We start from the raw sequence: 27,471 nt of genomic DNA on the forward strand, positions 1-27,471 counted from the left end.
TGGTCAGTCTGTTATGGAAAGAACAGGTGTTCTTAATGTTTTATACACTCAAGTGTATTTTGTTGCCGAATACAAAGTCTCTCAGACTGATTCTCTCACTTATTCGCTCCCTCCCAAGTGAGATTTGTAAAGCATTGGAACAATGGCTTGGCATGAACTTCACACCCGTATTCACATTGTTCTACGACACATTTAATCCAACTTAACATGTCCTTTGGAAGAACCCAGAGGTGTGTGTGAAACAGCCAGGACGTGTCTTCTGGAGAGGTACAAGTAGAACTCTTTTCCTCTTGATTCCTCTATTCTCACTTCTACTTCTTACTGTATTTCTCTTCTCCCCCTGTTCTCCAACTTCCCCTCCTCTCCACTCATACCTCTCTCTCCTCCCATCCTTGTGTTGTTTGGGAAATGAGAACCAGATGTTGCTTATTGTGCAGAAGTCACTGAGGGGGAGAGGAGGTGGGGTGAGGTCAGTCTGCTGTAGTGAACAGCAGCACACGGTGGTAGAGAGGAAAAGAATGGATGAAGGAAAAGACGAGCAAGGAGGAGAAGAGGGTCAAGAGTTCTCATCCCCCTGATGTGGTGGGGTAGTGTTTGAGATTCAGCTAAAAAGTTACTGCGGCCCTATGCCCACAGGCTTGAGACGAAGCAGAGAGGTTTCCTGACAGATATGACTGGGCCAGGGTGAGGGAGCCTGCAGATTGAGAGGTGGGTTGTGGTTTGTGGAGGGCCTGATTCAGCAAGTCCTGGTGAGGGTGTCACCTCCTGACAAGTGTGTAACCTCTGTGTTATGTTGAGTTACATGAAATCTCAGTCTCTCGCTGTTGTACTTGTCGGCCAACTGTCCTGTTGATAGTGCTGTGCTCGATATACTGGAGAGGTTGTGGTTTTCCACTTCTTGTTTTTCCAGATGGGATAAACAGACACTCAGACTGCAAAAGAATGTTCTTCTCCCTCTTTCTGCCATACAAACTTCCATGGCTGTGTCTTTGGGTGTGTATGTGTGTTCATGTGTGTTAGTCCATACTTGTGTGTGTGTGTGTGAGAGATACTTTAGAGTGTGCCTCAATGTAGGTTACCCAAAGGTTGAATTGCATGCAGCTGGCCAGCCCACTTCCTGGCTGGGTTAGGAGTGCTGAGGCTGAGGTCTGAATGTTGTTGGGGCGGGGCGCCCATCTAGACTGACTAACATCGCTGCCTGCTCTATTTCTCCGGAGCACAAATCTATATGAGCGTGTGTGAGATGCTCTCCCGCCACGAAACATTCCTCCTATCTGAGCCCTTTGTCCCAGTACTGAGTCAATGATAACTCAGCTATATACACGGGGTACCAGTACTGAGTCAATGATAACTCAGCTATATACACGGGGTACCAGTACTGAGTCAATGATAACCCAGCTATATACACGGGGTACCAGTACTGAGTCAATGATAACTCAGCTATATACACGGGGTGCCAGTACTGAGTCAATGATAACTCAGCTATATACACGGGGTGCCAGTACTGAGTCAATGATAACTCAGCTATATACACGGGGTACCAGTACTGAGTCAATGATAACTCAGCTATATACACGGGGTACCAGTACTGAGTCAATGATAACTCCGCTATATACACGGGGGTACCAGTACTGAGACAATGATAACTCCGCTATATACACGGGGTACCAGTACTGAGTCAATGATAACTCAGCTATATACACGGGGTACCAGTACTGAGTCAATGATAACTCAGCTATATACACGGGGTACCAGTACTGAGTCAATGATAACTCAGCTATATACACGGGGTACCAGTACTGAGTCAATGATAACTCAGCTATATACACGGGGTACCAGTACTGAGTCAATGATAACTCAGCTATATACACGGGGTACCAGTACTGAGTCAATGATAACTCAGCTATATACACGGGGTACCAGTACTGAGTCAATGATAACTCAGCTATATACACGGGGTACCAGTACTGAGTCAATGATAACTCAGCTATATACACGGGGTAACAGTACTGAGTCAATGATAACTCAGCTATATACACAGGGTACCAGTACTGAGTCAATGATAACTTAGTACTGGTACCCCTTGTATATAGCTTATTATTCAGTACCGAGTCAATACTGGTACACTGTGTATATAGCTAAGTTATCGTTGACTCAGTACTGGTACACTGTGTATATAGCTAAGTTATCGTTGACTCAGTACTGGTACACTGTGTATATAGCTAAATTATTGTTGACTCAGTACTGGAACACTGTGTATATAGCTAAGTTATTGTTGACTCAGTACTGGTACACTGTGTATATAGCTAAATTATTGTTGACTCAGTACTGGAACACTGTGTATATAGCTAAGTTATCGTTGACTCAGTACTGGTACACTGTGTATATAGCTAAGTTATCGTTGACTCAGTACTGGTACACTGTGTATATAGCTAAATTATTGTTGACTCAGTACTGGAACACTGTGTATATAGCTAAGTTATTTTTGACTCAGTACTGGAACACTGTGTATATAGCTGAGTCGATGTGCAGGGGTATGATGTAATTGAAGTAAATATGTAGATATAGGTAGGGATAAAATGACTAGGAAGCAGGATAGATACTAATAGATACAGATGGAGTGTCGGAATGGAAATCATTTTGAGAAGATAAATGTTTGTAATACTGCCTAGTGGGAGAAATGAGTTACAGTATGAGATGGAAATACCAGGTGACATGGAGAGGGGAGAAGAGAGGAACAGATGTGGGACGAGGGAGAGAGGGAATGGAAAGTCTGAAAGAAGATCCACATTAGAAGCCACTAGAGTGAAGCTTGAGAAAGTTATGAACAAGTGTTTAATGGAGCGAAAATTATTACATTTTGTGAAGTTAGAGAGATCAGAAATATCTGTTGAATGGATTCCAATCCAAACAGAGCTAGATTCTGAAGAATCTCCTGCAAGAGGGCACATAAACAGTTAAAGGATGTGGAGAAAGGAGAGAGAAGAGAGGAGAAATAGAGAGAGGGGATGGGGGAATGGGAAGAGAGGAGAGAACAGAGCAGAGATACTTGGTGAGGGGTGGTGGAGGAGGAGAAAGAGGGGTTTCTGTTAGAGACCTCATCAAAATAACTACTTTGCAGCGGGTGAGGAAATATGGCTGAGAGAGAGAGAGAGCGGAGGAGGAAATGCTAGGGGTGAGAGAGAGCGGAGGAAGAAATGCTAGGGGTGAGAGAGAGAGCGGAGGAAGAAATGCTAGGGGTGAGAGAGAGAGTGGAGGAGGAAATGCTAGGGGTGAGAGAGAGCGGAGGAAGAAATGCTAGGGGTGAGAGAGAGAGTGGAGGAGGAAATGCTAGGGGTGAGAGAGAGAGTGGAGGAGGAAATGCTAGGGGTGAGAGAGAGAGAGAGAGAGAGAGAGCGGAGGAAGAAATGCTAGGGGTGAGAGAGGAGAAATGCTAGGGGTGAGGAGGAGGAAATGCTAGGGGTGAGAGAGAGCGGAGGAAGAAATGCTAGGGGGAGAGAGAGAGCGGAGGAAGAAATGCTAGGGGTGAGAGAGAGAGTGGAGGAGGAAATGCTAGGGGTGAGAGAGAGAGAGAGCGGAGGAGGAAATGCTAGGGGTGAGAGAGAGAGCGGAGGAGGAAATGCTAGGGGTGAGAGAGAGCGGAGGAAGAAATGCTAGGGGTGAGAGAGAGAGTGGAGGAGGAAATGCTAGGGGTGAGAGAGAGAGAGAGAGAGAGAGAGAGAGAGAGAGCGGAGGAGGAAATGCTAGGGGTGAGAGAGAGAGGGGAGAGAGCGGAGGAGGAAATGCTAGGGGTGAGAGAGAGAGAGAGAGAGAGAGAGAGAGAGAGGGAGAGAGCGGAGGGAGGAAATGCTAGGGGTGAGAGAGAGAGAGAGCGGAGGAGGAAATGCTAGGGGTGAGAGAGAGGGAGGGAGAGAGAGAGAGAGGGAGCGGAGGAGGAAATGCTAGGGGTGAGAGAGAGGGAGGGAGAGAGAGAGAGAGGGAGCGGAGGAGGAAATGCTAGGGGTGAGAGAGAGAGAGAGAGAGAGAGAGGGAGCGGAGGAGGAAATGCTAGGGGTGAGAGAGAGAGGGAGAGAGCGGAGGAGGAAATGCTAGGGGTGAGAGAGAGAGAGGGAGAGAGCGGAGGAGGAAATGCTAGGGTTGAGAGAGAGAGAGAGAGAGGGGGAGAGAGCGGAGGAGGAAATGCTAGGGGTGAGAGAGAGGGAGGGAGAGAGAGAGAGAGGGAGCGGAGGAGGAAATGCTAGGGGTGAGAGAGAGAGAGAGAGAGAGAGAGAGAGGAGCGGAGGAGGAAATGCTAGGGGTGAGAGAGAGAGGGAGAGAGCGGAGGAGGAAATGCTAGGGGTGAGAGAGAGAGAGGGAGAGAGCGGAGGAGGAAATGCTAGGGTTGAGAGAGAGAGAGGGGGAGAGAGCGGAGGAGGAAATGCTAGGGGTGAGAGAGGGAGGGATATGGGTGTGAGAGGGAGGGATAGGGTGTGAGAGGGAGGGATAGGGGTGTGAGAGGGGGATAGGGGTGAGAGAGGGAGGGATAGGGGTGAGAGAGGGAGGGATAGGGGTGTGAGAGAGAGTGGAAGGGAGAGGGGGAGGGTGGTAACAAGTTTAGACTGTTTCTTAGTATAAGTTTTAGAAAAAGTTTCGTATCATTTCAGCTTTACTGGACACCTCACTCTTAAATGAACGTATACCCTCCCTCCCTCCTCCCGCCCACCCTCTCTCCCTCCCTCCCTCCCTCCCCCCACCCTCTCTCCCTCCCTCCCTCCCTCCCTCCTGCTGGGTTGGGGCTGGAGGCTCAGATGTTTTAAGAATTCCAGATGGCGTTAATAGAACTCAGTTGGAACACTGCACTAAGAAAAACGTGATCATTCCATCACTTTTTCCACTTCTCCATTCCCGGGGCTCATGACTCCAGCCATGTCCAAAACACCCTCCCAGGTTCAACTAGGTTCTCCTCTCCTCTCTTCTTTATCCATGCCCCCTGGTAAGCTGTAAACAATAGCTTGTTAACAACAAGATGGAACAACACAGAACCAGCTCTTCATTCTGAGCTCGCTAAGCATTCCTAGGGCTCTATTCAATCCGTAGCGTGATTGACAATTAAAGGCAATGTTCCCGCTGTCGCGGAGACTGCATTCACGGTAAATGTATGTCTGTCTGCTCAATCGGGAAATGATCTACATTTTTATGTGTATCTTCCGCGATAATTTCACCATACGGATTGAATCCAGCCCCTATAAACCTGTTTGAATAGTGTTGAGGCCAGGCTGTTATTTGTGTATGAGACAGCAGTCTGAAGGCCATTCTCTTCTCCAGAGTGAGCGAGTGTCTGTGTGTGTGTTGGGCCAGGAGAAAATCACCTTTTAGAAAATATTTTTTTATTTCAATTTAATGCATGAAATACAAAAAGTTGAAAAATTGGCCAAAACAAAATGTATTCCCTTTTTTATTGATATCGTTATCATTATAAATATCATTATCATTATAAATATCATTACCATTATCATTGTTGTTATTGTTATTTGATTTGTGTAATACAAAAAAAAAAACATGAAGCACCATCAGAATGACTTATAAATAGTTTTGTTTGATTGTCTTTATATGCCAACCAATCAATGGGAAAATAAGTGTTTCGAAAAAAAGGAAACATTTTCCAAAATCTTAAAATACCCCCTCCCCTCTGTACTGTCCAAGTCCACCACTTCAATGGAAAAATGGGATCCATTTAGATTCAACCCTTGTCACGTTATAGCCTCTGTCCAGCAGGACTCAAAATGACAATGTATAAAAACAACAAACACAATTTACCAAAGGACTACGCCCGGAGAACAACAATAATAATAACTATAGTCATAATAATAACAACAACATTTCTTACAATGATGGTACCAAAACAAAAAAAAGACCACGATAAGACATCAGCATTTGGAGAGGGTACTATGTGATCTAACTACACCGCTTTTCTTTGTAGTAACATTGAAACTGGCTTTAATTGAGTAAAAATGGCTACTTTAATTCCATCCAACGTTGACTGCTTACTGAGACCAGGCTCTGTACTGAGGGCTTGAGCAATTTGAGATATGGTTTAAACAGAGGTGTACAGAGAAACATGTACAGCAACTGGGAGGAAAAGCATTTTTTTTTTGTGTGGACTACTACAGAGGTCAAATGTCATTGTCAATGTGTATAAACGGCAGCCATCTTGGCACCTCTCTTCCTGACATGGCCTTCATTTCTGAGCCTGTCTCATTTCAGCCCTGGGTAGGGAGAGCACCCTATTACATTCCCTTTGCAACAGCTATAAGACCTGATGTGGTTATCAGTGGAGGGGAGGGCGGCTCATAATATTGTCTGGAACGGAGCGAATGGAATGGCATCATGCACATATAAACCACGTGTTTGATACCATTCCGCCTATTCCGCTCCAGCCATTACCACGAGCCCGTCCTCCCCAATTAAGGTGCCAACAATCTCCTGTGGTGGCTATGTGCCACTGTAGCTGGAGCACAGGGGGGAAACAAGGAGGAGAGAGATGATTGTTTGTGATCATGCCTGATTTGAGAGCGAAATCAAAAATGAAACAAGAAAGTATATTATATACTGCAGGGTGAGACATTTAATTCAGACAGCGGTTCAGCTGGAGTCGTCAAGCAGATGGGAGGGAGGATTTAGGAGAGGAGGAAAACGAAGGGGAGAAGGATAGAATGGAGGGAGGGACATGATAGTAGATGTATTGCAGATGGGGTGTCAACTACACAGGATGTTGGTCACAATCATCATCATCTCTTTGTGTGTTGGGGCCTGGTCCAGATCTCAAACCCGCAGAGCTGTACATGTAAATAGGTAACATACAAATACACATCTTTCCTAATTCAGATTCTCTCTCTATCTCATCCTCTGTCTGTGGTATATACAACCCAACCAATGGACCAAACCCCAACGTCCAACCAACCAACCCCTCATGACCTTACCTCTTCTCGCTTACCACACAATCCAACTTCTTTCACCCCCCTTTCCTCCTCTGTTTCCTCACCCTGTCCCTCCCTCTCCCCTCTTTCTTTCAAACTTTCAATTCGTTCAGACACTTTATCTCTCTCAGTCCCTCTGCGTCATTGGTTCATTCCGTGCGTCTCTAAACCTTAGTCAGTAGAGATCTCTGGCAGTAGAGGAGACGTCGTGGCGTCCCGTACTTCCTGAAGAACAGCAGGGCTCCCAGAGTGAGGACCACGCAGACCAATAGGAGGAGGGGGATCACCACGGCCGCCGCCGTGGCCCCGCCTTCTCCCTCCTCCACCTCGATGATGATGACTTCCTCCTTGCCGTCCCGCTTCTTTGGCTCCTCCCCTGCACAGCCCATCCATTCGCTGAGCACCGACTTGGGGTAGCCCGACTCCACCCTCATGTGTTGGTTGTTGAACTTCCAGTACTTGTTGGCTTTATAGAAGTAGGTGTAGGCTGGGGGGAAAAGGAAGTTCATACAAACACGGACTTTACTACGAGCTTCAGATATTCTACTATATTATATATATGTTGAGGTGTTATGCTAATGTGGTCACTCGTTCATAGAAATGCTATTTGACACTGACACAAGATAGCGTTCAAACATGCAGGCATGCAACTCTCTGTCCCCCACACACACTTACATCCTTCTTCGCTCATGATGGCAGCCTTGATGTTGTCGGGGACACCCTGCCATGTGTTGATGGGTTTGGGGTAGTCTCTGTCCACAGTCTGGGACTGCTCATTGAAACGGTAATACCTGACAGACAGAGAGAGAGGGGAAGTCAGTAATGGAGAGGGAAGGGAGAAAGAATGAGGGAAAGAGAGAGGATAGGTATGGGTAGATAGATGTAAGAGAGTGGAGGATAGTGGATGAAGAAAGAGAGGGAGAGAGACAAATCAAGAGAAGACTCACCCACCGACAGACAGACCGACAGACAGACATAAAGACAGACTCACCCACCAACAGACAGACATAAAGACACTCACCCACCAACAGCCAGACAGACATAAAGACACTCACCCACCGACAGACAGACATAAAGACACTCACCCACCGACAGACAGACATAAAGACACTCACCCACCAACAGACAGACATAAAGACACTCACCCACCAACAGACAGACATAAAGACACTCACCCACCGACAGACAGACATAAAGACACTCACCCACCGACAGACAGACATAAAGACACTCACCCACCAACAGACAGACAGACATAAAGACACTCACCCACCAACAGACAGACATAAAGACACTCACCCACCGACAGACAGACATAAAGACACTCACCCACCAACAGACAGACAGACATAAAGACACTCACCCACCGACAGACAGACATAAAGACACTCACCCACCAACAGACAGACATAAAGACACTCACCCACCGACAGACAGACATAAAGACACTCACCCACCAACAGACAGACATAAAGACACTCACCCACCGACAGACAGACATAAAGACACTCACCCACCAACAGACAGACAGACATAAAGACACTCACCCACCAACAGACAGACATAAAGACACTCACCCACCAACAGACAGACATAAAGACACTCACCCACAACAGACAGACAGACATAAAGACACTCACCCACCAACAGACAGACAGACATAAAGACACTCACCCACCAACAGACAGACAGACATAAAGACACTCACCCACCGACAGACAGACATAAAGACACTCACCCACCAACAGACAGACATAAAGACACTCACCCACCAACAGACAGACAGACATAAAGACAGCTTCACCCACCGACAGACAGACATAAAGACACTCACCCACCGACAGACAGACATAAAGACACTCACCCACCAACAGACAGACAGACATAAAGACACTCACCCACCGACAGACAGACATAAAGACACTCACCCACCAACAGACAGACATAAAGACACTCACCCACCGACAGACAGACATAAAGACACTCACCCACCAACAGACAGACATAAAGACACTCACCCACCGACAGACAGACATAAAGACACTCACCCACCAACAGACAGACAGACATAAAGACACTCACCCACCAACAGACAGACATAAAGACACTCACCCACCAACAGACAGACAGACATAAAGACACTCACCCACCGACAGACATAAAGACAGACTCACCCACCAACAGACAGACATAAAGACACTCACCCACCAACAGACAGGCAGACATAAAGACACTCACCCACCGACAGACAGACATAAAGACACTCACCCACCAACAGACAGACATAAAGACACTCACCCACCAACAGACAGACATAAAGACACTCACCCACCAACAGACAGACAGACATAAAGACACTCACCCACCAACAGACAGACATAAAGACACTCACCCACCAACAGACAGACAGACATAAAGACAGCTTCACCCACCGACAGACGTAAAGACAGACAGACAGACATAAAGACAGACTCACCCACTGACAGACAGACCGACAGACAGACATAAAGACAGACTCACCCACCCACCGACAGACAGGCCGACAGACAGACATAAAGACAGACTCACCCACCGACAGACAGACATAAAGACAGACTCACTTGGTCCCTCTGAAGTAGTATGTCTGTCCGGTGGGGGTGTAGAAGAGGGCAGCGTCCAGCTTGTCTTTGGGCAGCCCTGTGCCCAGCTCCTTCAGAGTCTTAGGGTAACCCTGTTCCATACTGGACTCTGTGAACACCCAGTACTTGTCACCTAGAGGGAGGGAATAAAAAACATGACTACATACATCTGAAGTCATCTACATACTGTAAAAACAACAACAATGAATAACTACTAGACAGAACTGTTATGAATGAAAGGTCCTCTTAAATAATTAAAAACTAGACCTACCCTTGAAGAACACAAATTTGCCATCGTTCCTCTCGTAGGCGGCGTTGATGTTTGGTGGCAGTCCCTTCCAGAAGTGACCGATGGGCATGGGGTAACCCTGGAGCACCTTGTTGTTCCGAACACGCCACAGCCATTTATCCTGCGCCAGAGAGACAGAGACACAGTGTTAGTACACTTTATAGCTGTACACACACACCACAACCACTGATCCTGTTTGCGTTGTATAGTGCATATACACACCTAGGTTCTGGTCATTTTGTGTCATTCAGTCCTCACTGTATGTAACTAAGTCTATTTATGTCAACATCAATGCAATGTGTATCGGTGTGTGTTTCTGTGTCCTGTGGTCTATTGTATTCATGTCCGTGTGTATCCTCATGTCTAAGTTTGCCACTGTGTTTAAGACGTACCTTAAAGACAAACATCTCCCCCCTGAGGATGGCGATGGAGTCGAAGTGTCCCTCGCAGACGTCTGGTCCGAGTCCAGGCTGGTCTGGCTTGGAGGGTCTGGTGGGGCGGGGGGGAGGGGGTGGCGCTCCGGACGACCCTGCGGTGGAACACAGTCAGGACAACATAAGGAACGCCTATAAGCAGAGGTAGAACTGAGGGGGCTGAGTGAATTCCCAAAGTGAACAGAATGCTTTCTGAACCGAATGTGATTTGAAACGTCCTTCATGCTGTGTAATGCTGAACTAGATTAGAACTTTCTAGCATTCCTGAACCATTACAAAGAAGAGACAGTTTGTGTTGAATGTTGCCGTAACAGTCCAGGAACATAGCTACAGCATTCCAACGGAACTGGGTGTTCACCATAGATTGCCTGGATGCCATGGCGATCGTCATCAGGCAGCTGGAAGTTCTCTGTGTCCATCCACTGGTAGAATGGAGCCATGATGGCAGACGGGTCGTTGGAATGTTCTAGACCCAGGGCGTGACCCAACTCATGGACCGCAACCAGGAACACATCATTACCTGGAGAGAGAGGGACAGAGAGAGAGGGAAAGATACTTTTATTATTACTATTACTACTATGTATTTAACTCGATAAAGTTGGAACATCGATGCTTTGGCAATAGTTAGACAATGTTTGTCATGCCAATAAAGCTATTTGAATTTGAGAGACACACATATTTCCCTCAGATTACACAGGCCCACAAAGAATTCGAAAACAAATTCACTTTTGATAAACTCCCATATCTATTGGGTGAAATACCAGTGTGCCATCACAGCAGCAATGTTTGTGATCTGTTGCCACAAGAAAAGGGCAACCAGTGAAGAATAAACACCATTGTAAATACAACCCATATTTATGTTTATTTATTTTCCCTTCTGTACTTTATCTATTTGCACATCATTATAACACAGTATATAGACATAATATGACAATTGAAATGTCTTTATTCTTTTGGAACTTTTGTGTGTCATGTTTACTGCTCATTTTTGTTATTTCTTTACTGTTTGTTTCACTTTTGTTTATTATCTATTTCACAACACATGTTTCCCATGCCAATAAAGCCCCTTGAATTGAGAGAGGAGGAACGAGCAGATGGGAAGAGACTGTTTGAATAGAAACGAAAAGCAGCACGTTCACCTAACAAAGTGCAGACGCCCTACCAGTACAGTATAATTGAGAATGATTGTATTACGGCAACCCAGTGAAAACCCTCTTTCTGTCCATCTCCCTTCCTTCTTCCCCTTCCCCCCTCCTCCATTCCTCTGTCTCTTACCTCCTTGGTCGACGTAGCCGGTCGTCCAGGGTTCGGCGTTGTCGAAGTGCGTGTCGCCCCCTATCCCGTTGCCGGGGAAGTACGCGTGAGCCAGGAAGCCGCCCTCGCCGTCGAACGGCGTGCTGTCGCCGTGGAAACCCTCGGAGAAGGAGAGCATGATGTCAGCGTACTTGTCGACCTTGTCCCGGATGTGGCTGTAAGGGATCTCTCGGAAGCGGAGCGGGATGGCGGCCTCCCACACCTTAAAAGCCCGGCGGATGGCCTCGTATGTAGCGTACTCCCCAATCTTAGGGGTGTAGTTCTGAATGCTAGGAGAGGGACAGGGAGGAAATAGCAGACGTTAGTACATTTTAAAGATAAAAGAGATGTACTGGCTCTTCCTCTGCATTCTTTTGTGGAACTTTTTGCAATTCTTCCTTGATACTCAATATGAATCTGTTTTGATTTGAATCAGTATTCCTTTAGAATCAGATCCTGGTTCATTTACATTTAGTCTGATTCAAATTAAACAAACATTTTCACAAGACTTACACAGACATTACAACCGTTGCCTAAGTGCCAGTCTGTTTGTGCCATCCTTCCAACTCCCTGTCACTCATTGTCATGCCAAATGTTTGGCTTGCACAATGGAGGAGGCCAGCGCACATACAGATCTGGGACTTTTGTGTTGTCGTACTAAAGCAGTGTTGTAGTCTCACCTGAATGTGACCTCTTGTTTGTCCCACTTCAGCCCCTGTACAGCGTATCTCTTCCTCCTCAGGTTGCTCTTCAGCTCAGAGCCAAACTTGTCCGGGACGCCACAACGCGGCCGCTTCATCGCTCTGGCAACAGCAAGACACACCTGTCAATCACACTCACTGTGCCATGAACTATTTCATTTCTGAGTTGTCCTGAGACTCTTTGATTCTTTTGTGCCCTAAAAACATCAAATGCTATGGGGCTTTATGAGTGAGGTTGCTCCCATAGGGAGGCGCACAACAGGCCCAGCGCCGTCCAGGTTTGCCCGGGGTAGGCCGTCATTGTAAATAAGAATTAGTTCTTTATTAACTGACTTGAATAAAGGTCAAAATAAAAAATAAAAATGCAACTGTATTAGCAGTGCAATTCACACAGTGATTATGTATCTCAGGTCAGCAGGAGTCATTGCTCTGCTTAGCCCTCCATTTAGTGTCATTGGTACTCACTGTAGGGTGTTGATGTCGATGGAGCCGGTGACGGCGAGGCCGTAGAACCTCTGCATGGCTGTGATGGCTGTGGTGATGGACTTGGGAGAACGGATAGCCTGGGCTCGGACATCACCCGGGGCAGGTAGCCATACTGCTGCAGCCACACCTGGGGGGTAGAGAGAGGGGCACAAGGAGGGTTAGACACTGGTGAATACAATGTATTTGCAGACAAAGATTGAAAACGACACTCGTATGTGGTTACATGGCATGTCTTTGACAGTATTGCCTAAACACACACACACATACTCTCCCTCTCTCGCCCTCCCCCCCTCTCCCCCTCCCTCCCCTCTCTGTGAAGTTTCCCACCACATCAGCCAGAAACAACACAGAAACCAACCCATTCATGGTGATAGTCAATGATTAGCCATACAGTCATACTGAACGAGGCAGGATGTTGTTGTAAAGATGTCTATGTTTGGATTATTGTGTGCCGAAATGTGTGTCTGTGTGGGTGTGCCTGTTGGCCTACTCACAGTGCTAGTCTGAATGTGTGTGTGTGTGCCAGAGAGATTGACAGGGAAAGAGAGAGGGAGAGAAAGACTGTATACGTATGTGTGTGGGTGGTTGGGAGCTCAGTATCCAGTGTTTGCATAAAGCAATGCCAAGCTGACCAGGAACACACACTGCCTTCCTTACAACAGCAAACAGAAAGAGACTGGTCAGACTGAACACACACACGCACACGCACACACACACACACACACACACACACCCAACCAGCCAGCCAGCCAGCCAGCCAACCTCTTCTTTTTGCAAGAGTTACTAATATTCTATTTATACCATAAAATCAATCCCATCCTCACAATCTCCCCTGCTTGATATGCTGGGCAGAATGAAAGGGAACTGAGACTTTGTTGTGGGGATGTAAGGAGAGATGAGAGAGGAGAATAGAGCCAAATAAAACACAGGAGAACCATAATAAACAGGGATGTCATTTCAGACGTGGGATGACTAGAACTTCTTCAATCCTCTCAGGCAGAACCTGGGGGGTTCACTGCCAGACCCGACATGCAGAGGAAGAAAGGAGTAGCATCTAAGAAATAATATCTATGCTTCATCTGAGTGGCAGGAGAACTGCCTTTCACCAGGTGAGATCATATTTAACCAGAATGAAAAACAGACTATGGTGTTTCAGAAACATTTCACCGGAATAATTTGTAAGTTCTAAAGTGTCACCTCTGTCTCGCTCTCAAACACAAGAGTGGTCATGCAGAGCTGCTCAAGTTTCTGTTCCTAGTTTTCCAACCAAAACAGCTAGGATATGATCTTTAGCCATTCATCAGTGCTCAGCGCAACAGTCTCTCTATGAGAGAAAGAGGAGACAGAGAGGAGAGAGAGAGAGGAGACAGAGAGGAGAGAGAGACAGAGAGAGAGCGGGGAGACAGAGAGGAGAGAGAGGAGACAAAGACAGAGAGAGAGAGCGAGAGAGAAAGAGAGAGATGTATTATATTTCAATTGCTTTGGCAATGTTAACATATGTTTCCCATGACAACAAAGCACTAAATTGAATGGACTTGAGAGGAAACAGAGAGAGAGAGAAGAGAGAGAGAGAGTGAGAGAGCGAGAGAGAGGAGACGAGACAGAGAGAGAGAGAAAGAGAGAGAGAGGGGAGACAAAGAGAGAGGAGGCACAGAGAGAGGAGACAGAGAGAGAGTGAGAGAGCAAGAGGGAGAGGAGACAGAGCGAGAGACTGATCCTCAAACATAAACCTGATGGAGATGAGTCCTATGTGATGTTATAAAACATAGACAAGGATGTGTGTGTGTGTGGGTGGGTGGATCAGAGACAAGATGAGTAAATACGAGGCAAGTGGGTGGGGTGAGAGACAATATGAGTACAGAGGAATCATGAGGAAACCATGTGGAAACCATGAGGAAACCAGGTGGAAACCATGTGGAAACCAGGTGGAAACCATGAGGAAACCATGTGGAAACCATGTGGAAACCAGGTGGAAACCATGTGGAAACCATGTGGAAACCAGGTGGAAACCATGTGGAAACCATGTGGAAATCATGTGGAAACCAGGTGGAAACCATGAGGAAACCAGGTGGAAACCATGTGGAAACCAGGTGGAAACCATGAGGAAACCATTAGGAAACCAAGAGGAAACCATGTGGAAACCAGGTGGAAACCATGAGGAAACCATGTGGAAACCATGAGGAAACCATGTGGAAACCAGGTGGAAACCATGTGGAAACCATGAGGAAACCATGTGGAAACCATATGGGAACCATGAGGAAACCATGTGGAAACCATAAGGAAACCATGTGGAAACCATGAGGAAACCAGGTGGAAACCATGTGGGAACCATGAGGAAACCATGTGGAAACCATGAGGAAACCATGTGGAAACCAGGTGGAAACCATGAGGAAACCATGTGGAAACCATGTGGAAACCAGGTGGAAACCATGAGGAAACCATGTGGAAACCATGTGGAAACCAGGTGGAAACCATGTGGGAACCATGAGGAAACCATGTGGAAACCATGAGGAAACCATGTGGAAACCAGGTGTAAACCATGTGGAAACCAGGTGGAAACCATGTGGAAATCATGTGTTTGATGTATTTGATACCATTCCACCGATTCCGCTCCAACCATTACCACAAGCACGTCCTCCCCAATTATGGTGCCACCAACCTCCTGTGGTGTGTGTGTGCATGTCTGTGTGTGCGTGTCTGTGTGTGTGTGTGTGTGTGCGTGTGTGTATGTGTATGCTGCACAGACAGTCAGCCAGTGAGTGTCACAATCTTTACCACACATTCAGTCGGTGCAATTACAGAGAATTCTTCTGTCAACCCAGAAAACCCCCAACCCTGACTGTCTACGTCATTTTATAGTTAGTTTGGTGAATATAGTCATTCTTCCTCTTTCTGACAATGTCTCTATCTCATGTCGTTTTAGTGGAGAGGTCTTCTTTAATATCAATAGCAATTGAAATGAGGGAGTAAAAGAGAGGAGTGTAAGTGAGAAACGGCGAGGAAACGTCTGGCTTGTACCTGGCCAGAGATATGACCACACACAACCACAGCAGAAGGCAGACAGAGAGACAAAGAACCAGGTTCAGTTGTGGGCTGCACAGTAAGGGAAACTCTCCCACTCTAATCATGTCAATGCCTGCCCCTTCTTTCAGCAATTTGTGATATGGTGTGTACGCACAGTATCATAACCCTTCTGGTTTTCCTCCATCTTTCTTAACCTGCCTCACATTTCTTCACCACCCAAACCCCAACCTCTCTCCACGTCTGTATTTCTTTCCGCCCTCTCCCACAAACTCCTTCCCCCCTCTTTGCACTCTCTCCCTCTCTCTCTCTCCATCTCTCACTCCTTGTCTCTATCTGACTGCTCCTAGTGTGTGCTGTGGCTCCACTGTGGTGACGTGTCTGGCTCTGTGAAAACACACTCAGCTCCATCAGGATGAAAGGTTTCCCTCACACTGAGAAGACTACTCTCCCTCTCCTTCTCTCCCTCTCTCTCAGTCTATCTCTCTCTCTCTCCTTCTCTCCCTCTCTCTCAGTCTATCTCTCTCTCTCTCCTTCTCTCCCTCTCTCTCAGTCTATATCTCTCTCTCTCCTTCTCTCCCTCTCTCTCAGTCTATATCTCTCTCTCAGTCTATATCTCTCTCTCTCCCTTTCTCTCTCTCCCTCTCTCTCAGTCTATATCTCTCTCTCTCCTTCTCTCCCTCTCTCTGTCTATATCTCTCTCTCTCCCTCTCTCTCAGTCTATATCTCTCTCACTCCCTTTCTCTCTGTCTATATCTCTCTCTCTCCCTTTCTCTCTCTCCCTCTCTCTCAGTCTATATCTCTCTCTCTCCCTCTCTCTCATTCTATATCTCTCTCACTCCCTTTCTCTCTCTCCCCCCCACGCACCTCTTCTGTGGAACTCCCAGCAAGCGCTCACAGTCAACGGATCTATTTATTAGGAATTCAACGTCGCTTATTGTTGGCCTTGGGGGTAAATACAAACCCAGGTGTGTGTGGTCATAGTCTAGGGTCCATGTGAATGCGTTTTTTGTAAACAGACGCAAGCCCATATAAGTTAGGCATTTTTGCAGTGATGAATGTATTCTAAGGAAATGCATTTCAACATAGACAGGCTGTGTGACGTGTGTATATCAGATAAATAGAACCAGGAGTAGAATGATGACATAAAGTGCATTTGAAAAGTATTCAGACCCCTTGACTTTTCCCACATTTTGTTACGTTACAGCCTTATTCTAAAATTGATTAACTCGTTTTTTCCCTCATCAGTCTACACACAATACCCCATAACGACAAAGCAAAAGCAGGTTTTTATACATTTTTGCAAATGTATAATCAAATAAAAAACAGACATATGACATTTACATAAGTATTCAGACCTTTTACTCAGTACTTTGTTGAAGCACTTTTACGTTAGCAGCCTTGAGTCTTTTTGGGTGTGACGCTACAAGCTTGGCGCACCTGTATTTGGGGAGTTTTTCCCATTCTTCTCTGCAGATCCTCTCAAGCTCTGTCAGGTTGGATGGGAAGAGTTGCTGCACAGCTATTTTCAGGTCTCTCCAGAGATATTCGATCGGGTTCAGGTCCGGGCTCTGGCTGGGCCACTCAAGGACACTCAGAGACTTGTCCCGAAGCCACTCCTGCGTTGCTTGGCTGTGTGCTTAGGGTCGTTGTCCTGTTGGACGGTGAACTTTCGCCCCCAGTCTGAGGTCCTGAGCACTCTGGAGCAGGTTTTCATCAATGATCTCTCTGCACTTTGCTCCGTTCATCTTTCCCGTCTCCCAGTCCCTGCCACTGAAAAACATCCCCACAGCACGATGCTGCCACCACCATTCTTCACCATAGGGATGGTGCCAGGTTTCCTCCAGACGTGACACTTGGCATTCAGGCCAAAGAGTTCAATCTTGGTTTCATCAGACATTTCACTAGATGTGCTTTTAACTGAGGAGTGTCTTCCGTCTGGCCACTATAACATAAGGCTTGATTGGTGGAGTGCTGCAGAGATGGTTGTCCATCTGGAGGGTTCTCCCATCTCCACAGAGGAACTCTAGAGCTCTGTCAGAGTGACCATCGGGTTCTTGGTCACCTCCCTGACCAAGGCCCTTCTTCCCTGACTGCTCAGTTTGGCCGGGCGGCCAAATCTAGAAAGAGTCTTGGAGGTTCAAAACTTCTTCCATTTAAGAATGATGGAGGCCACTGTGTTCTTGGGGACCTTCAATAATGCCACATTTGTTTGGTAAGCTTCCACCGATCTGTGCCTCAACACAATCCTGTCTCAGAGGTCTACGGACAATTCCTTCAACCTCATGGCTTGGTTTTTTGTCTCTGACATGCACTGTCAACTGTGGGACCTTTTATAGACAGGTGTTAGCCTTTCCAAATCATGTCCAATCAATTGAATTTACAACAGGTGGACTCCAATCAAGTTGTAGAAACATCTCAAGGATGATCAATGGAAACAGGATGCACCTGAGCTGTAACGCAACAAAATGTGGAAAAACGTGAAGGGTTCTGAATACTTCCCGAAGGCACTGTACATGGCAGATAGACTTGGTCCAATATTAGTAACAAAGCCCGCCATGAACTTAAACCAGCAGGAAGTTCCAGGAACAGCAGATAATGATTCATAATGTCCTATAACATCGCATGAAATGACGGTGAGATCAGGTGCAACTATTGGTCAGACAGTCACGAGACTGCTAAGACACCCCGAGGATAAAGTGGCCTGAAAACATACTAGTACCTAGGCATCGCTGTTTGATAATAGTCATAGAAATGATAACAGATCGATAATGCTGTGACTGCAACAACATATTCAATTGTAAGTTTGTGTTGAAGGAGAGACGATTCAGTCGGGTTTACACACAGTTGGGTTGATAAACATGCATGGATTTCACTTAGTTGTGTACTAATGCAGAGGTTCTCAAACTTTTCTTGCCCTGGGATCTCCGCTCAGGCAAACTGGCGCCCCAGAGACCCCCATCAAATGTTTGCAAAAAAACGAATATCTTGTCTTATCATCAGGTGAATGATGATGGCAAGTAAAAGTCATATTTTTTCACCTCCCCAGTTCTTTGGAAGAGGATAAACTACATATATTAGTATCAAATGTAATATATATAAGTATAGCCTATAAGATAGAAAGGTAAAGGTATTGTATCTTGATGGCAGAGAAAACATTTTGCTGTTGTAAAGCTAATTTTCTGCAATTTTACAAATTTTTCAATCGAGCTGAGAGAATATTTTGCAGATTTAAAGCCAATTCCCTGCAATTCCATGCATTTTGCCATGGTTAATGCTGTGTTCCTCTGCTCAAACATTATAACTAAATCAATGGGCATCTGGCCTGAATGACTGAGAGAATACTTGTTATTTAAAAATGTATATAGTTCAATATCGATTCTGCAAGCTTCCTATCTGGATTTGGTCATTTGAAATGTACACTGAAACTGTTTTTCCATCCCAAGCATTACCAGATGACCCGCCTAAGAATTTTCTATCCAGAAAAAAAAACTGTAATTCGCTCCAATGACTGTAATTTCCTCTATATTAAAGGGATAGTTTGAGATTTTGTCAATTAAGCCGTTTATCGACTTCCCCAGTGTTGGATGAACAGGAACAGGCAGCGTTCTAACTGTTCTTCTAGACGAGTGAGGTAGTTAGCATTGGCTCATGATACTACCTCTAACTTCCTTCATACTGGACATGTAATGATCGTCGTCGGAATGAGACGTGCAGCGTGGAAATGGTTCATATTTAATGTTCACAAAAAACACTCAAACAAAATGACAAACGGATAAAACGAAAATGCACAGTTCTGTCAGGGAAACAACCTAAACAGAAAACGACACCCCACAAAACCCAAATGGAAAATGACAACTTATATATGATCCCCAATCAGAGACAACGATAGACAGCTGCCTCTGATTGGGAAACACACACACACACACACATGGCAAAACAACAAAGAAATAGAAAACATAGATTTTCCCACCCGAGTCACACCCTGACCTAACCAAACATAGAGAATAAATAAGGGTCTCTAAGGTCAGGGCGTGACAGGACACAGAGACATAAACATTGTATCCACAACAGTATTCTGTTGTAGCCAGCGATTTTCATCAAAATACATATTTCTCACATTAAAAAAATGATCACGGACCCCCTGCAGTATCCCAGTTTGAAAACCCCTGTATTCATTTGTTTATTTAAGCTCCATACCAGCCTCTACCATAATACATCTAGCAACTCTGCCAAGTGTGAAGGTATTGGAAATATTGCAGATATTTGGGTTTCAAGCAATCTGCTAAAACAGAATCAGTCTTCAGCCCTCTCAGTCCACACGTCTTCTACAGTGGATCTGGTTTTCCTCAGGCTGAGAAAGTAGTGGTATAGTTTTCCTGTCCCTCGTCTTTCATCCTTCAGGGCTGAGAAAGTAGTGGTATAGTTTTCCTGTCCCTCGTCTTTCATCCTTCAGGCTGAGAGTGGAAGAGTGACTAAAAAGGAAAGGCAGAAATGTCCAAGGAAATGTTGAAAGGGATTGACGTATGGAATGACAAAGAAGAGGGGAGAAAAGACACGGACAGGGGACAGAAGCATTAAAGCTGAATCTAAAATTGAGGGAGACAGAGTAGAGACTGAGTCAGTTGTTCCCCTCGGACGATGCCAATGGAAGAAAAGAAAAAACAGAGACCAGAGTTTGGTCATAAGCGAGTTTGGAGTCTGAGACACACATTAGACTGCCTGACCTCCTAGCGTGGTGTCCCACATCTCTCACCCACTTACACCGACACAGGCGATACATGCTAACGCTAACTAAAGTACTGTTGCTGTGTATATAGGCTTAACACAATGCAGAACGCCTGCATGCTATGTTAAAGGACCTGATAACACATTTGGCTACTCTAACACCTTCGAGCATGCTGAGCAAGCACAGCCAACACTGGGTACTAGCGTGCTCCAGTCTGCACAATCACACCAAACCCAACAAAGAGGCTCTATACCTATTACTGAACATATCATGAGTTCAATTTGTGAGCCTCAAATGTCCTAACTTGGGTTCATACATGTAATTAATCAACTGGGCCACGATGGCTAAACCCGAATAAGTCTACTGTTATACAGATAATGAGCAGTTCTAGCAGGGCAGAGGTGTTTTTAGGATTTCCACACATGGGGACATTCTTTTTATTAGTAGGGTCAGAAAAAAAATCTGCCTTTTAAAAACGCATTTCATGCTATTTGACATCATTTAGATGACAAGAAGACATTAGCTTAATATTTTTTAATACCACACAAATGACCGAAATGAGTGGTTAGTCTGACTGACAAACTGAGATCATTCTGGGTCTTGAATTCAAACAAACAATATCCCAGGCCAATGAATCGACTCACATATTGTACAATACTAGGAGGAAATATATATATAGTATATATATCATAGGCTACAGTAGGCTACTAAATATAATTTTCAGTGGCACACTGACTCACCTAATGATGAAGATTAAGCCATAGGCTACTCACGGTGATGACCAATGCGCTCGTCTTGGCAATAGCCTATCTCAAGATGAGATACTTTGAAAAACAGTGCTGCTGTCAGCTACAAATTGTGAGTTGTTGAGACATTTTCTTCTTCTATTGGTTCTACAGATAGATTAGTATTATTTTTTCCTGCACATATATTTTGAAATCTGCAAAAGGCAAACCAACAGCCACAACCAACCACAGAAATATAATCCATAGATGGTAGTTCCCATTAATGTCAGGACTGGCATCCATTGCTAGTGTACCCATGAGTTTAACAGTCAAATTACCAGGGTAAGAGGTTACAAAACCCTTCTATGGATTATATTTCTATGGCCACAATGCAACAAGCTGTATATTTGGTGTGCATGCTGCCCAAACGACTGCCTTCCCGACTGTAGGCAAACCGGTAATTGCCAAAATAAAGGAAACAGTTGAGTAAAGGGGGATACAGTATACAGTGGGGCAAAAAGTATTTAGTCAGCCACCAATTGTGCAAGTTCTCCCACTTAAAAAGATGAGAGAGGCCTGTAATTTTCATCATAGGTACACTTCAACTATGACAGACAAAATGAGAAAAAATATCCAGAAAATCACATTTTAGGATTTTTAATTAATTAATTTGCAAATTGCAAATGTACATTTACTTGGCATGGTTTAGGTCCACTTGTAGAATCTATGCCAAGGTGCATTGAAGCTGTTCTGGCAGCTTGTGGTGGCCCACCAACACCCTTTTAAGATGCTTTATGTTAGTGTGTCCTTTATTTTGGCAGATACCTGTATGTGCTTGTGATAAAAACTTAATCTTAATTTTTTTTAAACTATTCATCCTCTGTGGCTATATTATGTTCTCAGTTGTATTTTGAACACTGAGAGTGGGCTCCTGTGTTTGGGCAAACAAATATAATAACAAAAAAGTGACATAATATATTTATCTATTTTATTTGGCCTCTTGGGCCCCCTATGGGCTGGGGCCCAGCCCCGGACTCAATTGACCAGCCACATTTATTTATTATACAGTTTATTTTTTATTAATCTGTTACCCAATCAAAGCAGGCCCCCCTATTTAACCATTTACCCAGGCCCCTTAAATCAAATCCAATGTATTTATAAAGCCCTTTTTTACATATGCAGATGTCACGAAGTGCTTTCCTCCCCCATCTGACAATTAGTAGAGCAGCAGCAGGTAGCAGCAGCCTGTCTACACTCATTGAGAGCGGGCTCCTGAGTCCTCCTGTGGTTGGCGGTCGCAGAAAAAAAAAAATATATATATATACTACATATATTTCCTTTATTATTAGTATTATTATTATAAACATTTTAAAAAATAGGATTATTATAGATTTTTGTTTGTTTGGTTCCTCATGGCCCCAGGGATTTAGCCCCGCTAAGCCCCTGCATTAATCTGGCCCTGGGTTCTAGGATGGAAACTGCAGCGATAGTACTTGAGTGGAATGGATAAACACACCATCTCTCCATAGACATTCATCGAGTTGGTTTGTTTCCCATGTGGCAGATCAGATGAACTGAATATTGTCCTCCCTGAACATTTTTAAGTGACAGCGAGCACGTGTATGAGCAGCATGCACCAGCACTTCACCAAAGGTGTCCAACAGCGTGCTGCAACCGTACAAAAACAACAAAGACTCCTCAGGACCCAGCGGGAGAGCCCAAGCCCAACCATAGAAATAGAATGACTAGAACAGACATTCCCATTCACGTCAATGTTCTGTGATGGGTGAACCAGCGATAGACATATTGTATGTACACACACGGTCTAATTTCTGAGCTCTGAGAATATATTTCCGTTCTAGTATTTATATTTCCACGGGCCCAACACATATGGGATTTGTCCCCTCATGACCTCCTCCCTCCCTGTGATCCTAAGACACGCTAGTCACCTTGCCTCCAGATGTCTGCTGTTATCGTGTTTGAAGAGAACTTCAAGGACTTTCAGATTCAGACAGATATGTTGTGAATCTTGTTTGCATTCCTTTTCACTTCCTTTGGCTAAAATAAAGTCCAACCAGCAATTTAATAAAAGTGAGACAGGATGTTTTTTTGTGAATAAACACAAATATAACTAAATAAAGGAAACCTCTATTGGGTTTATAGTATGTGCATAAAGACAAAATGATTCACAAAGTGAAGTTGGGCCTATATTTTGTTCCATTGGGACTATATTTTGTTCCATTGGGACTATATTTTGTTCCATTGGGCCTATATTTTGTTCCACTATGACTGTGAATATTTGCTCATCCAGTCTCCTCACTCATCACAGCTTCAAGTTAAATTGTAGGCTTAGCCTCCATGGCCTATCAAGTTGGATCAGGCGGCAGTGAATCCAGACAAAGAAATCCATGAAAGGAATGTCTGAATATGTCACTCCTACTGAGTTGTCTTTGTTGTTATACCGTTAATGGTTATCTTGTAGGCATAACATCAGAGTGGAAATTACAGGGGGCCCAGGGGGGTCTCAGACCCCTGAATGAGACATGAGTCCCCCTAAATGCAACAAAGGCAAACTAATTGAACCTTTCTTCTATTTGTTTAATATGCAATTTGTACTGCTCCAGTTATTCCAAATTAAACAAACACTCCCACCTCTGTGTCATTAAAATAAAATTCCCTGTGTGTCTGCACTTGTCATCCGGGGACAGTCACGTATCTCAGCCCCTGTTCAGGTGTACAAACGTTTCTCTCTACATAATGATCCTTTTGTCAACAGGACACATCAATTCATGCAGACCCAATGGCAATCGCTGAATGGCGTTACACTTTCTGGTGTTTTATTCGTCAAACGACGCGAGCGCACAGAGCACGAACCTGAGCAGGTCGTCCTACTTTTTGAAGTGATTTGATTGGCTAAATAAGATGACTGGTTGGGTTCATGCTAAAACGAAAAGGTAACACATATTTGTACCGTTAAATGACATGTTTTCACTATTATTAAAAACACATGAAGTCCCATGAAAAAAAATGGAGACCCCCCCAGAATGTCACAGTATAAGTCGCACCCGCCTGTGCTTTCAACCTGATCTATTACCTATTCCTATTCATCACTCTCTGTGGTTTTATGAAAGTCATCCATTAATTTCCCGTTCTTCATCTCTCCCACACAACATACATCATTGAGTTAATCATAGGTTACCTTTCCATACAGGTGATGGAATAGTGAAACTGGTAATTAGTGATAATCCCATCTTTCATCATGCCTGCTATGGGAGCATATGAGCGGAGGAGGTAGACGTTTCCCCTAACTGCTGTTCCAGGTTCAGATCTTTCAATATATTCCTTATGGCATTCTTTGGGATTTGGGGAATCTGATCGTGTGATAAGGGGCATCTTCTGCCTACTCCCATAGGAGCATGGGCAAATTTGATGGGCCTTCGGGAGACATTATGGGTAGGATTTGGGATGGGTTAACTGATCCTAGATCTGTCATGGACAACATTTGCAGTCTTATTGTGACACTGTGTACGCTTTATTACTGTCTCAGTGCTGTGTGTGCAGTTGTTACACTATTATTACAATGCTATAGGTCATAGATGTGGTACATTGTCTCTCAGGCATTTCTGACTGACAGTGCAATGATTGACCGTGTCTGGCTGACTCAGTGGTACCTGATTCCCTAAAAGTAGTACACTTTAGAATAGGGTGCCATTTTGGACATCCATCATGTCTGGCTGACTAAGACTGCAGCTGTTTGTGGTTACTGAGTCAGAACCTGAGTTCCTCCAAGCATCCTGTCTATCTTAATAAGAACGAGCTCTATATGTAGACCAGGCCTGCATTGAGAAAGACTGGAGCAATGCATGAGCACCATTGGATACCGTTGACTTGGACATTGGCTATTGCAGTCATGGCTAACAATGGTTCTTCTTGATGTGTTGGGTTATATGCTTAAAGTACTCTGGGATGGATAGAGAGTTCTGGAATGCCCGAGGAGGACAGATATAGAATTACCCCAGGCTAGAGACGTCATGACAGGGACCTAATCACTTCCTCTCCAGTCTCCTGTCTCTACCACCACTCAGTACAGATGAAATCCATTACCCTAACACACACACACACGCGCACACACATTCACACACACAGACACACACAGACACACATACACACACACACACACACACACACACACACACACACACACACACACACACACACACAAGCCCCAGTTCCTTAGTATAAAGCAGTTGACTTGAGTTTCCACAACTCCTACTCCCCCAACCCTCCTCACCCCGCCTCGTTTAAACCACAAAATGTGTCATGGCATTTCCATCTCTTTTTCTACTGAACCGGACACATGTCCTCTCACCCTTTGATGCTACTGCTAAAATATACTTTATTAGTCCACGTGAGATGGAAATTTGTCTCCCGACACACACACACAGGGGGTTAATTTCATTGCTCTAGGGAATATCCCCTTCAGCACTGGGATTCAAACAACCCCCTGGTTACCAGCTCAATCCGCGCTACATCTCCTCTTCAGCACTGGGATTCAAACAACCCCCTGGTTACCAGCTCAATCCGCGCTAAATCTCCCCTTCAGCACTGGGATTCAAACAACCCCCTGGTTACCAGCTCAATCCGCGCTAAATCTCCCCTTCAGCACTGGGATTCAAACAACCCCCTGGTTACCAGCTCAATCCGCGCTAAATCTCCCCTTCAGCACTGGGATTCAAACAACCCCCTGGTTACCAGCTCAATCCGCGCTAAATCTCCCCTTCAGCACTGGGATTCAAACAACCCCCTGGTTACCAGCTCAATCCGCGCTAAATCCCCCTTCAGCACTGGGATTCAAACAACCCCCTGGTTACCAGCTCAATCCGCGCTACATCCCCCCTTCAGCACTGGGATTCAAACAACCCTCTGGATGCTGGCCGGCTTCTCTAATCCTGAGGCTACCGCTGCCACCTTTTCATTTTTTATTTCTTACTATACTCAATTGAGAAGAGGTCAACCATCATGAAAAACAAAGAAGAACATAGAGTCAATTATACGGACTAGTACAGAAACAAGAGACGACACTAGGCCTATAACACACACTGTAGGTGATATACTCCCACCCCTTCTCCCATAAACCTTAACCAAAGTATCTTTATAAGTATCTTATTATACTAGTTAAATAGTTTGTTTTAATTGCGTTTCTAAGTGTCTGCATATCGACAAAATGACTTACCTCTGCTTTTACTTCGTTTTCCGTTGAAACAACTCCAAAGAACAGTCCGCACGCCAGCGTCAGGAGCTGGATCACATTTTCGAGCCGGGGCAACATTCCTCTGTATGTGCGAGTTACCCCAAAAATACTCGATAAAGAGCTTCACAACCGGACAGTTTCTATTGGCTTTCCACGTTTTTATCAATTATAATCCCTAGCGATTACCTTTAAAACAATATTGTACTCTAATCTGTTCTCATGGATACTTTCTTGCCACACTTCAAGTTCTGCACAACAAATGTTTTGTGGCACCAACAATCTTAACTAAATGTAAAAAAACAAAAGCATCCTACAAGTCATTCCAAAAACTCAAATCCAGATGTTGGGTGGGGGGAAATCGTTGCGATCTCAGTGCTTCATAGTTCCTCTCTCCTTTGTCTCCACAAGTTACTTTCTTTCTCGCTGTGTGACTATTAAGACATCGCTCTCTGACGCGTGGACGAGGTTGGTCAACGCGCTCAGCGGAGAGAGAGAGAGAGATATAGAGAGAGGGAGAGAGAGAAAGAGAGAGAGAGAGAGCGAGAGATATAGAGAGAGAGCGAGAGAGAGAGAGAGAGAGAGAGAGATATAGAGAGAGGGAGAGAGAGAGCGAGAGAGAGAGAGCGATATATATATATATATATATAGAGAGAGAGAGAGAGGGAGAGAAGAACTACAGCAGCGTCGACAGCCGTGTCTTTACCTCATTGATGTAGGCCTCACATCTGAAAGAAGGAGGAACTTCCTCTCTCAATTTCAATTCAATTTAATAAGGGCTTTATTGGCATGGGAAACATATGTTTACATTGCCAAATCAAGTGAAATAGATAATAAACCAAAGTTAAATAAACAATACAAAATTAACAGTAAACATCACCCTTGCAAAAGTTCCAAAATAATAAAGACTTTTCAAATGTCATATTATGTATATATACCGTGTTATAATGATAGTTAAAGTATAACATGGA

General features: G+C 44.9%; 1 pseudogene; it reads right to left on the reverse strand.

Annotated features, from left to right (window-relative positions):
• Positions 1-5,418: 5,418 nt before the first annotated feature.
• Positions 5,419-26,994, reverse strand: LOC115137978 (matrix metalloproteinase-14-like; annotated as a pseudogene).
• Between the last annotated feature and the right edge of the window lie 477 nt (positions 26,995-27,471).

Source organism: Oncorhynchus nerka, linkage group LG12, assembly GCF_034236695.1.
Source record: "Oncorhynchus nerka isolate Pitt River linkage group LG12, Oner_Uvic_2.0, whole genome shotgun sequence".
Classification (NCBI taxonomy): domain Eukaryota; kingdom Metazoa; phylum Chordata; class Actinopteri; order Salmoniformes; family Salmonidae; genus Oncorhynchus; species Oncorhynchus nerka.